We start from the raw sequence: 14180 nt of genomic DNA on the forward strand, positions 1-14180 counted from the left end.
ATCAAGTGGGATTTATTTCCAGGATGCAAGGATGGTTTAATATTCACAAATCAATCAATGTGATACATCACATCAAGAAGAGAAAGTATGAAAACCATATGATCATTTCACTAGATGAAGAAAAAGCATTTGACAAAGTACAAAATCCATTCATAATAAAAACCCTCAACAAGTGGGTTTAGAGGAAAAGCCTAATTTGTAAAACCCACAGCTAACATTACACTCAATGGAGAAAACTGGATGATGAATTAATAAAGAAGATGTGCATATATACGCAATGGAATATTATTCAGTCATGAAAAAAAAGAATGAAATCTTGCCGTTTGCAACAATATGAATAGATCTAGAGAGAATAATGCTAAGCAAAATAAGCAGGTCAGAGAAAGACAAATACTATATTTCACTCTGATGAGGAATTTAAGAAACAAAACAAATGAACAAAAAGGGGGAAAAGGGACAAACCAAGAAATAACACTCTCAACTATAAAGAACAAACTGATGGTTACCAGAGGGAATATGCATCAGGGGGAGTAGTTGAAATAGATGATGAGGATTAAGGATTAAGTATGCAATTGTTGTATTACTATTTTGTACACCTAAAACTAATATAACACTATGCTAACTATACTGGAATTAAAATAAAAAATAAGTACATTTATCTTGATGAGCACAAACATATAGAAGTGTTGAACTTCTATATTGTGCACCTGAAACTAATACAACACTGTATGTTAACCACACTGGAATTAAAATTTTATTTTTTTAGAGATAGAGAGGGAGGTGGGGGAAAGGGAGAGAGAGAATCCCAAGCAGGCTCTACACCCAGTGTAGAGCCCAAGGACTCAATCTCACAACCCATCTGAGATAATGACCTGAGCCAAAATCAAGAGTTGGACACTTAAGTAACTGAGCCACCCAGGTGCCCCTAAAATTTAACTTTCAAAATATACATTATAATCACTTTTCATATAGTAAAATAAATCTAAGAAAAAGACTTGATGCAATAATTTTTTAAGATTTTATTTATTCATGAGACACACAGAGAGAGGCAGAGACATAGGCAGAGGGAGAAGCAGGCGCCCTGCAGGGAGCCCAATGTGGGACTCAATCCTAAAACCCCAGGATCATGACCTGGGCCAAAGGCAGATGTTCAACCACTGAGCCACCCAGGTTTCCTGATAATTTGGATTTTTAAAAGTGACACTTCTTCAAGCCCCTAAGTGAAATATCTAAATTAAAATACTTCATATTTTCTGGGATGCCTAGGCTCCATGCTTAGTGAGGAGCTTGCTTGGGATTCTCTCTCTCTTCCTCTCCCTCCCTTTCTGCTCCTCTCCTTGCTTGCTCTCTCTTTCTCTAAAATAAACAAATATATTTATTTATTAAAAAATAATATTTTCCTAAGTTAAGCTTTCAGTAAATCAGTTAGTGAAATACTTAATATTTTCCTAAGCTAAGCTTTCATTAAATCAGTTAGTGAAATGTGAATATAATTTATTGACGAATGTATCATATCTTCCCATTCTGTTTATATTTTATTGATAAAATGGAATCAAATGTGATTATAACCCAGTGATACTGCCATTTGGAGTGATATTTAGTTGATAACAAGTTAAGTGTATAGAACCCAAGTGTAAAGATAAAAATCAAAAATTGAATCTTTTTCAAAAATTCACAAGTGCTCATCATCAGAACTTTATTTCTAAGGTTAAAAATTCATCCTCCAACCTCTCAATATACCTCTCAAGATTTTCCCATCTGGCTTCTCTTGCATTTTGCTCTTAAGCCAAATGAATGAATGCATGTTTAATGCATGGAACATTGCCTAGCCTATTATAAAGTAATATTGATATTTTATTATTGATACATAGCTCAGATTACTAACAGTATTAATATTCTCTATTATAATTATGAGTTACCACTATCATAATTATTTCTACCATTTATATTAATATTTAGTACTCTAGTTATTCATATTGATATCTCCATCATTATTATTACCATCTATGCTACTATGTCTAATTTTACTGCAAAACCCAGAAGTACTTAAGCTCCAGGAACCATGAAGCCACAGTGTAGGACCTATTCTTTTCAACAAAGGGTGCTGGAACAACTGCACCTTTACATACACACACACACACACACACACACACACAAGAATCTAGACAAGGAACTTGCACCCATCACCAAAATTAACTCAAAATGCATCACAGACCTATAAGTAAAATGAAAAGTTATGAAATTCTTTTAAAATGACATAAAAGAGAGATGCCTGAATGGCTCAGCAGCTGAGCATCTGCCTTTGGCTTAGGACATGATCCTGGATTCCTGGGTTTGAGTCCCGCATCAGGCTCCTTGTATGGAGCCTGCCTCTCCCTCTGCCTGTGTCTCTGCCTCTCCTGCTATGTGTCTCTCATGAATAAATAAGTAAAATCTTTTTTTTTTTTTTTTTTTTTTTTATTTATTTATGATAGGCACACAGTGAGAGAGAGAGAGGCAGAGACACAGGCAGAGGGAGAAGCAGGCTCCATGCACCGGGAGCCCGATGTGGGATTCGATCCCGGGTCTCCAGGATCGCGCCCTGGGCCAAAGGCAGGCGCCAAACCGCTGCGCCACCCAGGGATCCCAATAAGTAAAATCTTTTAAAAATAAATAATAAAATGACATAAAAGAAAACTTGTGGGCATCTGGGTGGCTTAGTCATTAAGTGTCTAACTCTTCAATTCGGATCAGGATCTTGGGGTTATGAGATCCAGCCCCATATGTGGCTCCATGAAGGCTGCTTAGGATTCTCTCTCCCTCTCCCTCTGCCCCTCTCCTCCCTCCCTCTCTAAAAAATAAAGAGAGAGAAAGAAAAGTTGCATGACCCTAGGTATAAAAATGGCTTTTAAGATGCAACACGAAAGGCAGAATCCATGAAGGAAATAATTGATAATCTGACTTCATTACAATTAAAAATTTCTGCTGTGGTGAAGACAACATGAAGATAATAAGAAGACAAGCCTTGGGCTATGAGAAAATATTTGCAGAAGACACATATGATAAGGATTATTATCCAAAATATACAAAGAACTCTTAAAGCTCAACAATTAAAAAAAAAAAACTCAATTTAAAAATGGCCAAAGCCCTTAACAGAGAGCTCACCAAAAAGATATACCAATGGCAAATACACATATGAACAGCTGTTGAACATCATCAGTCATCAAGGAAATGCAAAATGAAACAATGAGATGCCACCACTACACACCTATTAGAATGGCCAAAATCTGGAACACCGACAATACTAAATGCTGACAAGCATGTGGAGCAAGTGCAATTCTTACTGCTGACAGGAATGCAAAATCATACAGCCACTTTAGAAGACAATTTGGCAGTTTCTTCTAAAACAATATACTCTTAAAATATGATTCTGCAATCATGCTCCTTGGTATTACCCAAAAAAGCTGAAAACTCGTGCCCACACTAAAACCTGCACACAGATGTTTATAGAAAATTTTTTTAAAGATTTATCCATTTATTCATGATAGATACACAGAGAGAGAGAGAGGCAGAGACACAGGCAGAGAGAGAAGCAGGCTCCACGCCGGGAGCCCGACGCGGGACTCGATCCGGGGACTCCAGGATCGCACCCTGGGCCAAAGGCAGGCGCCAAACCACTGAGCCACCCAGGGATCCCCCAGATGTTTATAGAAATTTTATTTGTAATTGCCAAAATTTGGAAGCAACCAAGTTGTCTTTCAGTAGGTGAATGGAAAAATAAACTGTGGTTCCTCTCAACAATAAAAAATTTAGCAATAAAATGAAACGAGCTATTGAGCCATGGAAAGACATGGAGGAAACTTAAATGCATATTGCTAAGTGAAAGGAGCCAATCTGAAAAGTCTACATATTGTATGATTCCAACTATATGACATTCTGGAAGATATAAAACTATGAAAACAATAAAAAATTTGTGGTTGCCAGGGGTCAGGGGGAAGAAGGGATGAGTAGGCAGAGCAGAGAGAATGTTTAGGGCAATGAAGTTATTCTGTATGACACCAGCAGGGTGGATACATGTCATTGTGTATTTGCCTAAACCTATAGAATATACAAAATCCAGAGGGAAATCCTAATGTAAAATGTATTGACTTGGGGTAATAACGATATGTCAGACTATGTTCATCAACTGTAACAAACATATCATACTGATAGAGGGAGTTAATAGCTGAAGAAGCTATCCATATGTGGAGGCAGAGAGGTATATGGAGAATCTCTGTATCTTCTTCTCAATTTTTCTATGAACATAAAAATGGTTTTTAAAAGTATCTAAAAAGTGAGGATCACTTTTCATCTTAAGCAAACACCCTCTACAAATATACCAATTAATGGCTTGAACTTTGGAGTCAACAGAGTCAACTTGAATTCTTTTTTTTTAATTTTTTTTAATTTATTTTATGATAGTCATCACAGAATGAGAGAGAGAGGCAGAGACACAGGCAGAGGGAGAAGCAGGCTCCATGCCCCGGGAGCCCGACGTGGGATTCGATCCCGGGTCTCCAGGATCGCGCCCTGGGCCGAAGGCAGGCGCTAAACCGCTGCGCCACCCAGGGATCCCCTGAATCCTGACTCTGATGCTATATGACTTTGCACAATTCGCTTAGCTCTCTAATGCCTCAGTTTTCAAAATTGGAAAACTGAGATAATGACGGCAATGCCTGGGGCTGTTGAGAGGATTAAATTAGATAATATGCATTCAACATCTGGTGCAGTAACAATCACAAGTGCCTAACAGATGTGGCCTGTGATACAACACCCTCATGCCCCTATCTAGGGAAAATAAGAGGCTCTTTTTTTTTTTAAGATTTTATTTATGTGTTCATGAGAGACAGAGAGAGAGAGAGAGAGAGGCAGAGACACAGGCTCCCTGCATGGAGCCTGATGTGGGATTCAATCCCAGGATCCTGGGATCACGTCCTGAACCAAAGGCAGACGCTCAACCACTGAGTCACCCAGGCATCCCAAAAGGCTCTTTTCAACTTTGTACACATAGAAGTATGGAACAGGCTGTGGAATATTATCTCAAACTATTTTAACAATTTTTTTCATTCTTTTATCCTGATGAAAATATGGATACAGTTACCAAGAAAGCCCAGGTTAAAAAAAAAAAAAAGTTGATATATTCAAATATATAAGCCCAAGGCTTGTATATTCAAATGTTTTGAGTCTCATAGCATCAGTTTTTCAGACATTCTGGGCCAGAGATAACTGCTGAATTCATGAATAAATTGATTACTGAAAGAACATATAATGTAGCTTTCCTTGGTTTTTGTTTTTTCTCTTCTGGGAATAAAATTTTATATATAGATACAGATATATTGTTTTACATTTTGTTTAATACTTTTCTGAAAATATGGATGAACATGCTCTTTTACCACATATTTGATGGAGTGGGAAACCTGTCAATCTCAATTGAAGAGAATATTTAGAGTAATAGGAATCTTATGGTTTAAAACCTTTTGAAGTGTTAATGGGCTTTTGCTTCAGGAAGGAAAATAGGCACTTGTCAACTTGGGTCAGATCAAGCATTTCAAGAGTAGTGTCCATAGAATGCTTGGTAAGAAAAAAAGCAAAAGCCAGAACAAAATAGTTCTTACCAGAACTACCTCCCTACAATAAGAAACAAACATGGTAAGTTAGCCTCTAAAGTAAATTAGAGGTGTGCATAAAATGCAACTCTAGTTCTCACCACTGTTTCTTTGCTTTTAAAAATAAGTCCAACCATTGGAAGCACTGGACCCTTTGATTTTTAAATATTGTGCTCTGAGAGAAGATCGTATTACAGAGGTATCAAAATTTGAAGGCTAAACATGCATAGAATAAAAGGAATCTGAGATGTAAGTAGGGTGGGTGACTTGACCAAGTTCATAGAACTTGATCCAGAGGAGCTGAGCCAGAAGAGGAAATTAAATAGGTCCAAGAATCCCAGTTTCTCTACCAGGATCCAAAGAATCCTAATACACCACAAGCAAGTCAGCTTTTAGACAAAACCTCAGGAATAATATGATTTTAGAGATAATAATTTTTGTTTGTTTGAAACAAGATCTCCTGCTTGATAGTGCCTAAAATTTCTTCAATAGGAAACAGAGACTTTAATTAACAAGGACATGATTCAAAGGCCAGAGTTAACACATTAGAGTGTTTTCACATGCAAATGAAACGAACTCTGATAGAAATGTCTAGAAATCAGAAAATAGCTACACACTTGAAAGGAATGAGTGAGCTCTCTGAAGGAGCAAAGGTTCTTAAAAGGTGACAATAAGAGAGCTCACATCTCTGATTCTCAATTTTACCCTGCACTAAACTCTATATAGAATACTGACTAAAAGCTTAAACTTGTGAGACCCTCAGTCAAATCCTACATATGTATATGTGGCATGTCACCTAGCCTTTCTGAGCCTTGGTCTTCTCATTTTTAACATAAAAACAATATTACTATCTATTTCACATAGTTGTGTGAGGATTAAAAGAGCTAATATATGGAAAGCATCTGGCTCAATGCCTGGCATGTAGTAATTAGTATATGTTGGTTACTCATACCACTTCACATACCTCTTGAACACATTGACTTCTTGGGAATAAATACGTTTAAAAGTCTCATTCATCAGTGTTCAGCAATGAATGTAAGCTTCAGCAACGTTATTGAAGTCCTTTCAAATTAGGTCATAATCTATTTTGATTTCTATAAAAATATGTTCCTCAAAGTAAAACTGCATTATACTTGAAAGCTTGTTTCAGGTAACTATATATGAGGTAATAAATGTGTTAATTTATTTGTAGTCATCGTTTGACAATGCATATGTATATAAATCACCACATTGTATATCTTTTAAACATCATGTTGTACACCCTAAATAAATACAATTTTTGTCAATCGTTCTTCAGTAAAGTTGAAAAAATACAAACAGAAGTCTCAATCATTGGATTAAAACAAAGAAAATCTGTTTCAAATTGTTAAATCTAACTTTTCCTACCTTTGTACTTCACCTAAATGCACTTTTAACTTTTTATAATTGCAAAATAAAAAGCAGTCAGCATATAAATAAATGCCATTACTGTATACTTTGGTTTAAGAGTAAATTCAATGTAAGTGCCTAACAATAACTTTTATACAGCTCTGCCAGCCAAATTTACCCATATCTGATATGATATTGGTTTATAAATAGATTTTTTTAAGATTTCATTTATTTATTTGAGCTTGATCCCAGGACCCCAAGATCATGATTGAGCTGAAATCAAACCTGCTTAACTGATTGAGCCACCCAGGTACCCCTATACAAAGAGTCTTGAGTGGCAAATTTCCTATGAAGAGAAGACAAAATTTAATTTAACAATTTAAATTTTTAAATGCTTTTTAGCAAAAACAGTCATAGGAGTTATTTTGAGGTATCTGGACCAGCAATATTATATTCTGGGAATTTTATAGAAAAGTTAATTTTCAGGCCCCATCCATAGGTAATGAATTAGAAATTCAGGGGCAATGACCAACAATTATGTTTCAAATAAGCCGTCTAGGTGACTCAGATGCACACTGAAGTTTGAAAAGTACAGGTCTAAAACTCTGGTCAATAGAGTAAAGCTTCTCGTAAAAAAAAAAAAAAAAAAAAAAGAGTAAAGCTTCCTAATCATTGAGGGGCTGCCCCTATGGATGAGAGAATCTAGAATTCGTGTTTATGCCATGAGATTACAAGGAAAATTTCTGTACCCCACAGCCTATTACCAATAGCCCATAACATGGGGAGGGGAGGGATGTGGTAAAACTTCAAGTCTTATAGCCTTAAGTCACAATTAGACAGCTAAAGGCCCTGAATTATACGCCCCATGGGGAATCCCTAACCAGGAGGACTACAGCTATAGAGTACAGAACTCCTTTACGTCATGCCCCTGCCATGAAACTGAACAAGGTTCACCAGTGTGTGTGGTAACAGACAAGTATCAGACAAGTCCCATGTTGGGCTCCCTGCTCAGTGGTGAGTCTGCTTCTACCTCTGCCCTTTCTCCCTGCTTGTGATCTTTCTCTCTCATACTCTTTCTCTGTCTCAAATAAATAAAGTCTTTAAAAGAAAAGCAATTTTCCTCCATCCTCTGTTAGGTAGCCAGTAAGCTAATTTTTTCTATCAGAGCTTCCTTATCTTACTCAGAAATAATCCTCAAAGCCAAGGCTGTCTCAGCTCCAAAACTGATGCAGGACTATACAAGACAACTGGAAGTTGCGTGCTTACTACCAGGGAAGACTGGACTTGGAAGATCCTTCTGATATTTCAACTCCCTTAAGAGAAAAGTGAAAATGACCTTAAAGGTTTTAATCCGTTTTAATGGACTAGATTTTTAAACTATTGGGTTGGAAACATGTGAATACCAAAAATAAGCCAGACAATATCAGCCAAGGCCAGGGATGTGAAATGGATTAAAGAAAAAAAATGAGTGCAGCAAGAGAAGATTTAAACCAAAAGCTTATCTGACAAACTGAAGTGTTCAAGAGGTCAGTCAAGTGTGGTTTCCAATCCAACAGCAATATATAGGACACCCCAGCCTAACAACAAGATGCTACAGTAGGGAGAAAGTTGCATGTTTATTTTCCCTCAGAGAGTAGAGATGCACTTGAGAGAAATTTTTCTGTACTAATTTGTAACTTTCAAGATTAAGATAAACTTATTAGACTCTGGAACTGGAAGTCTGTGTCAGGTTGGCAGAGGATAGAGAGAAATAAAGCTGACTGTCAGAAGTTCCCATGGATACAGCATTCCCTATGCCCACTATCTTGTTTCTACCTGTATCATTCCAGGTACCAGAAGTTAAACATCTTAAACCTGTAAGAAAGCAAAAAACAAACCTCAAAAGAATGAGAAAAGAGAAGAAGAACTATTTCTGGTGTCTAGGGTATTTATAAGATAAGGTAGCATATTATCTTCATTTCTGGAAAGCCTGAATCCAAATATTTTTTCTTAAAAAAAAAAAGAAAGAAAGAAAATCTTCAGATAGTATTGAATACTTATCCATCTTTCCTTTTTCTACTCACTCACTCATCCCTTAACACTTTGTCAACCAGTTCCCAGTGAATCAATTCTTTGAAGGTCACTAATAACTTTGTAAATATTATATTCAATAGATATCTATAACCTCAGTTTTTTAACTGTCTGTGTATCATTTGGCATTATTAAACACCTTTCCTTTTTTGAAAGTTTTGCATCCTGTGGTTCATAACATTATGCCATTTTAATCTTCCTGTCTTTGAGCCTTCTTTTCTGCCTCCTTTGATCTCTTCATTTATTTATATATTTTCCATAGGTAATTAACTACAAAATATTACAACAAAGTACAATGTAATTCAGTATCCGTCAGTCTCTTTTTGAACAAGCCAAGGACCTTAAGATGTTTTAACTAGATGCCATGAACGTTTCAATTTTTGCCTAACCACCCACACACAAACAAGAAGTCATTTTCAATAATTACATTTTTTTACATGTTATAAATTTCTGTGATTATTGTTGTTTCTTCCATGCCATGCCTTCCTTTTGGACTTAGTAATATCACAGAGGCATATTCTATGATAACAGTTTAGAATCTATGGATAGTAAACTCCTTTAAGTTTTGTACATCTGAAAATATCTCTATTTTCCTTCATTCATGAGGAACAGTTTAACACACACTTCTAGGTTAATTTATTTTTTTCCCATAGCATTTGGAATATATTGCTTCATTCCCTCATTTTGGTTTTCTAAATGTTCAGAACTGCTTTCATAAACTGGGTTCTGTCAGACACTCCAAATCATATAGGCAGGCAGCCCAGCAGAAACCCAACAAAAGATGAAAACAGTACATCTGGGACACCAAGTATGAGCAGAATCAGAAAGCATAACCATGTTGCATGAGCAGGTATCCCAGACTCCGATTCCACATACCAAGGTTGCACTAGAATACCACTGTCAGCTCACGTCAATGGTTATGGTGGGGGTTCCTGTAAGAACAGCCAAAGGAGGAGGAAAAAAACCTCAGCCCTTATGTAGATATATGGATCGCAGGCTCAATAAAGCAAGCTCCAGTCAGAAATGGAAAACAACTGCATGACAGCATTACTCAGTGTATCCTTGAATGACAATGGAGAGCAAAATTTTCTCAAAGGGTAAAGTTTTGAGCTTTTACTTAATGATCTACTTTGTGTGGAGCTCAATACATCATTTAAGGCTAAAAACTATGCAAGTTAACTTTGAATTCATCTCCTCTTATCTACTATAATCAGCCAATATTTTCCATTTTAAGATAACAAAATTCAGTAAAGCTACCTCTGGGGGGAAAAAAAAAAGTTGGGGAGATTTTATGACAAGGATATAGGGCTATTTTATAAAACTCCAGGGCATGAATAAAACCAGGCCTAAGGAAATTTCTAGAAACAGACTGGAATTGTATCTGAATTCTTTCTCCATCTCCTGTTTCTCTCTGAATGTATGATTTCATCTCTTTCTCTCATTTTCTCTCCCTTTCTCTATACACTCTCATTTTCTGCTTCTCTACTAGAAATGGTATGTGGAAAATGGTCAATCTATCTCTGTCAAAGTTTTATATGTATAGAAGAATGTATGTCATGGCCCACCATCTGAGAGACTTAATTTTTTAAATTTGGCGTAAATATAAATTTCCATTCTAAAAACCAAATGAAACAAAGCCAAAAAATACCTCTAAGTGGCCCAGGTTGAATAAGGTGCCTATTCCAGATCCAAACAAATTGTGGAGAGAGTCATCTTATTAAAAATGGTTGCTAGAAGCATTGCCTTGACCCTGTTATAAGCTGAACAGATAAATTCCATCATACTCATTTATTCTCCCAGTTATCCTGGCTGAAAACCTCAAAGTCATCTTTGGCTTATCTTTCTCTCTTATTTACTATACAGTTCTGTCACCAAGAACAATTTCATTCTTCTTTCAAAATTACTTTTTCCTATTTCATCTTCATTCCTACTGCCTTTATTACTTGCCAAAATAACTGATTCAAAAAAAGTTAATTCTACTATATTTAAATTTGCATTTAACTACTGGTGAAAATAAACATTTTTCATTCTAACCTCATGTCACAGACTGTAGTATTTCTGCTTTATTGGTTTATGTTATATGAATTATGTGTCTCCCACTTCTCATTCATATGTTGAAGTACTAATCCCCCTAAATGTGACTATATTTAGACATATAGCCTTTAAAGAAGAAATTAAGGTTAAATTAGGCTATAAGTATGTGAGCCCAAATCACTAGGGTTTGATGCTCTTAACAAGAAGAGGAAGAAACCCCAGGAATGCTTGCCAACATAAGGAAGGCCATGGAAAGACACAGTGAGAAGAGTGTCTGCAATCAAGGAAAAAGGCCTCAGGAGCCACTAAAACTGTGGACATCTTGATCTTGGACTTTTAGCCTACAGAACTGTGAGAAAATAAATTTCTGTTAAGCCTGTTAGTCCATGGTATGTTGTTAAAACAAGTCTAGCTGGGGACACCTGGGTGGCTCAGCGGTTGAGCATCTGCCTTTGGTTCAGGGCCTGATCCTGGATTCTGGGGTCAAGTCCCTCATCAGGCTCCTTGCATGGATCCTGCTTCTCCTCCCTCTGCCTGTGTCTCTGCCTCTCTTTGTGTCTCTCATAAATAAATAAAGTCTTTATAAAAAAAAAAAAAAAAAGGGTCCAGCCTACTAATTGTTTGCCTGTGTTCATTATCCATTTTCCTTCTATTTTCTTCTGGTAAGAGCTCTCTAAACATTAAAGCCTTTTATACAAAATAAATGTTACAAATATTTCTCCCAATTTATTTTGCCCCCCTCACCTTTCTGTTTTGTTTTATATACTAAAATATTTTTAGTGCAGTAAAATTTTTCAAACTTTTCCTTATGGTTGCTACATTTGAAATTGTACTTAGAAAGTTCTTCCATTTTTCTAGTCCACACAGAATTAGATAGATAAAGACAACAGATGACATATAAACAGATATGATGAACGGATGGATAGATGATAGACTGGGTGAAATGTAGAGAGAATGGATGGATAGATAATAGATAGTAATTGATAGGTAGATAGGATGGATGAGTAGATAATAAATAATATGAAGGCAGATAGATATGACAGATGGATAGATGATAGTTAGATGGTAGGTAGATACTTAAGAAATTTCTTCCATTCTCCATTATATTTATGTTCATCTTCATCTTCTTCCAATTCTTTTTTTAATCTCATCTGAATTTTACTTTCATTATATAAGATACAGATCAATTCTTTTTTCATATAGCTAACCCATTATCCCTGTACCATTTACTTATTTTCCCACTTATTTTAAATCTGTTTTTATCATATCTTAAATACTTATATGTACTTAAAACCCCTGTTGCTTTGTTCTAAAGACATTCATTCATTCATTCAATAATTCATTTTGGAGATTATATTGCTCCACATTTATCATTAGGGAAAAGTATTTTCCACCAAATTCAAGAAACATTATTTTGGGTGTTTCAAATCATAAAAAAAATTATGGAGGAAAAGTTTTTATTAAAACAGTATCACATAATCGTTTTTAGCTAACAATAAACATCAAAATAGATACAAAATTACTTTACCCAGGATATGAACCAAATGAAAGAGGGAAGGAGGTACATCTGATTTAGTTGAATATTTTTATCTTACTAATCAAGAATAAGAAAAATGATAAAGAAAAAACTTCATGAAGATTGTTAGTTGGCCTTTTCAGGTTCCTTTCAAGAGAATGGTTATCTTTTTTTTAATTAGTTATTTTTTAAATGTGGAGTGATTTTTTTTTTCTCATGGGACAGAAGGGATACTATCTATATAAAAATATCTTTTACATACTTAGTGATAAGAAATCCCCTCTAATGGGGATCAGTGAGTTGAAGTCCGCGCACCCTCCCTCTCAAGAAAGAGGTACAGATGGGCAGCCCGGGGGGCTCAGTGGTTTAGGCCGCCTTCAGCCCAGGTTGTGATCCTGAGACCCGGGATCGAGTCCCACGTCGGGCTCCCTGCATGGAGCCTGCTTCTCCCTCTGCCTGTGTCTCTGCCTCTCTCTCTCCCTGTGTCTCTCAGGAATAAATAAATAAAATCTTAAAAAAAAAAAAAAAAGAAAGAAGAAAGAAAGAAAGAGAAAGAGAGAAAGAGAGAAAGAGAGAAAGAGAGAAAGAGAGAAAGAAAGAAAGAAAGAAAGAAAGAAAGAAAGAAAGAAAGAAAGAAAGAAAGAAAGAAAGAAAAAGAAAGAAAGAGAAAGAGAGAGATGCAGATACGGTGTAAGTTGTACTGGCCCAAGAGTGTCCGTGTTGAATGTGCTTTGATACCTGCTGGGTCTCTCTCCTGTCCATACGCAAAGGCCAGTACCATTCTAGGCATTTTAGAAAAAATTCAAAGCTGAAAATTATGTCAGATCTATTACTCCTACTGGCTATGCTATCCATTGTTTTTTTTTTTTTCTTTGCTTCCCATATGACAAGCACCTAAAACTATACTGCAAATGTGAAATGTATTACCAATATGACTTGAGAGACCATGAAACTGAAAACTCCAGGAATTATCAACTCCCACGACCAAACTGGCAGAGAGCGGTTCGTTCCAACAAAAGTCTCGCGTACCACGGCGCTGTGGAGCCTCCAAGAGCCGTGCCCGAGAGCAAAGGTAAAGTCAAATCAGACAAGGCTGGCGACAATCGCCGACCGGCCTCACAGAAGAAGACAAATCCCAGGGCAGCTCGGGTGGCGCAGCGGTTTGGCGCCGCCTTCTGCCCAGGGCGTGACCCTGGAGACACAGGATCGAGTCCCACGTCGGGCTCTCTGCATGGAGCCTGCTTCTCCCTCTGCCTGTGTCTCTGCCTCTCTCTTTCTCTCTCTCGGTGTAATAAATGAAATAAATAAAAAAGTAATTAAAATAAAATAAAATAAATAAAAAATCACGAATCCCACTGCGGCGAGCCAGGTCTTATCGGGAGCTCCTCCGAGGTAAGCGGGCCCAGCGGGAGACGCGGGCGGAGGGCTTGGAAAGGCGGAGCTCTGCAGAGGGCGGCGGCAGGGACGACTCGCTAAGACTTTTGATAGCCGTAAGGCAAACACCTCAACAACTATAATCACGTTGGCCCGGCAAACACCTTGTAAAGGACTCACGGCAAACACCAACT

This window comes from Canis lupus, chromosome 12 (genome assembly GCF_003254725.2).
Source record: "Canis lupus dingo isolate Sandy chromosome 12, ASM325472v2, whole genome shotgun sequence".
In the NCBI taxonomy this organism is placed as follows: Eukaryota; Metazoa; Chordata; class Mammalia; order Carnivora; family Canidae; genus Canis; species Canis lupus.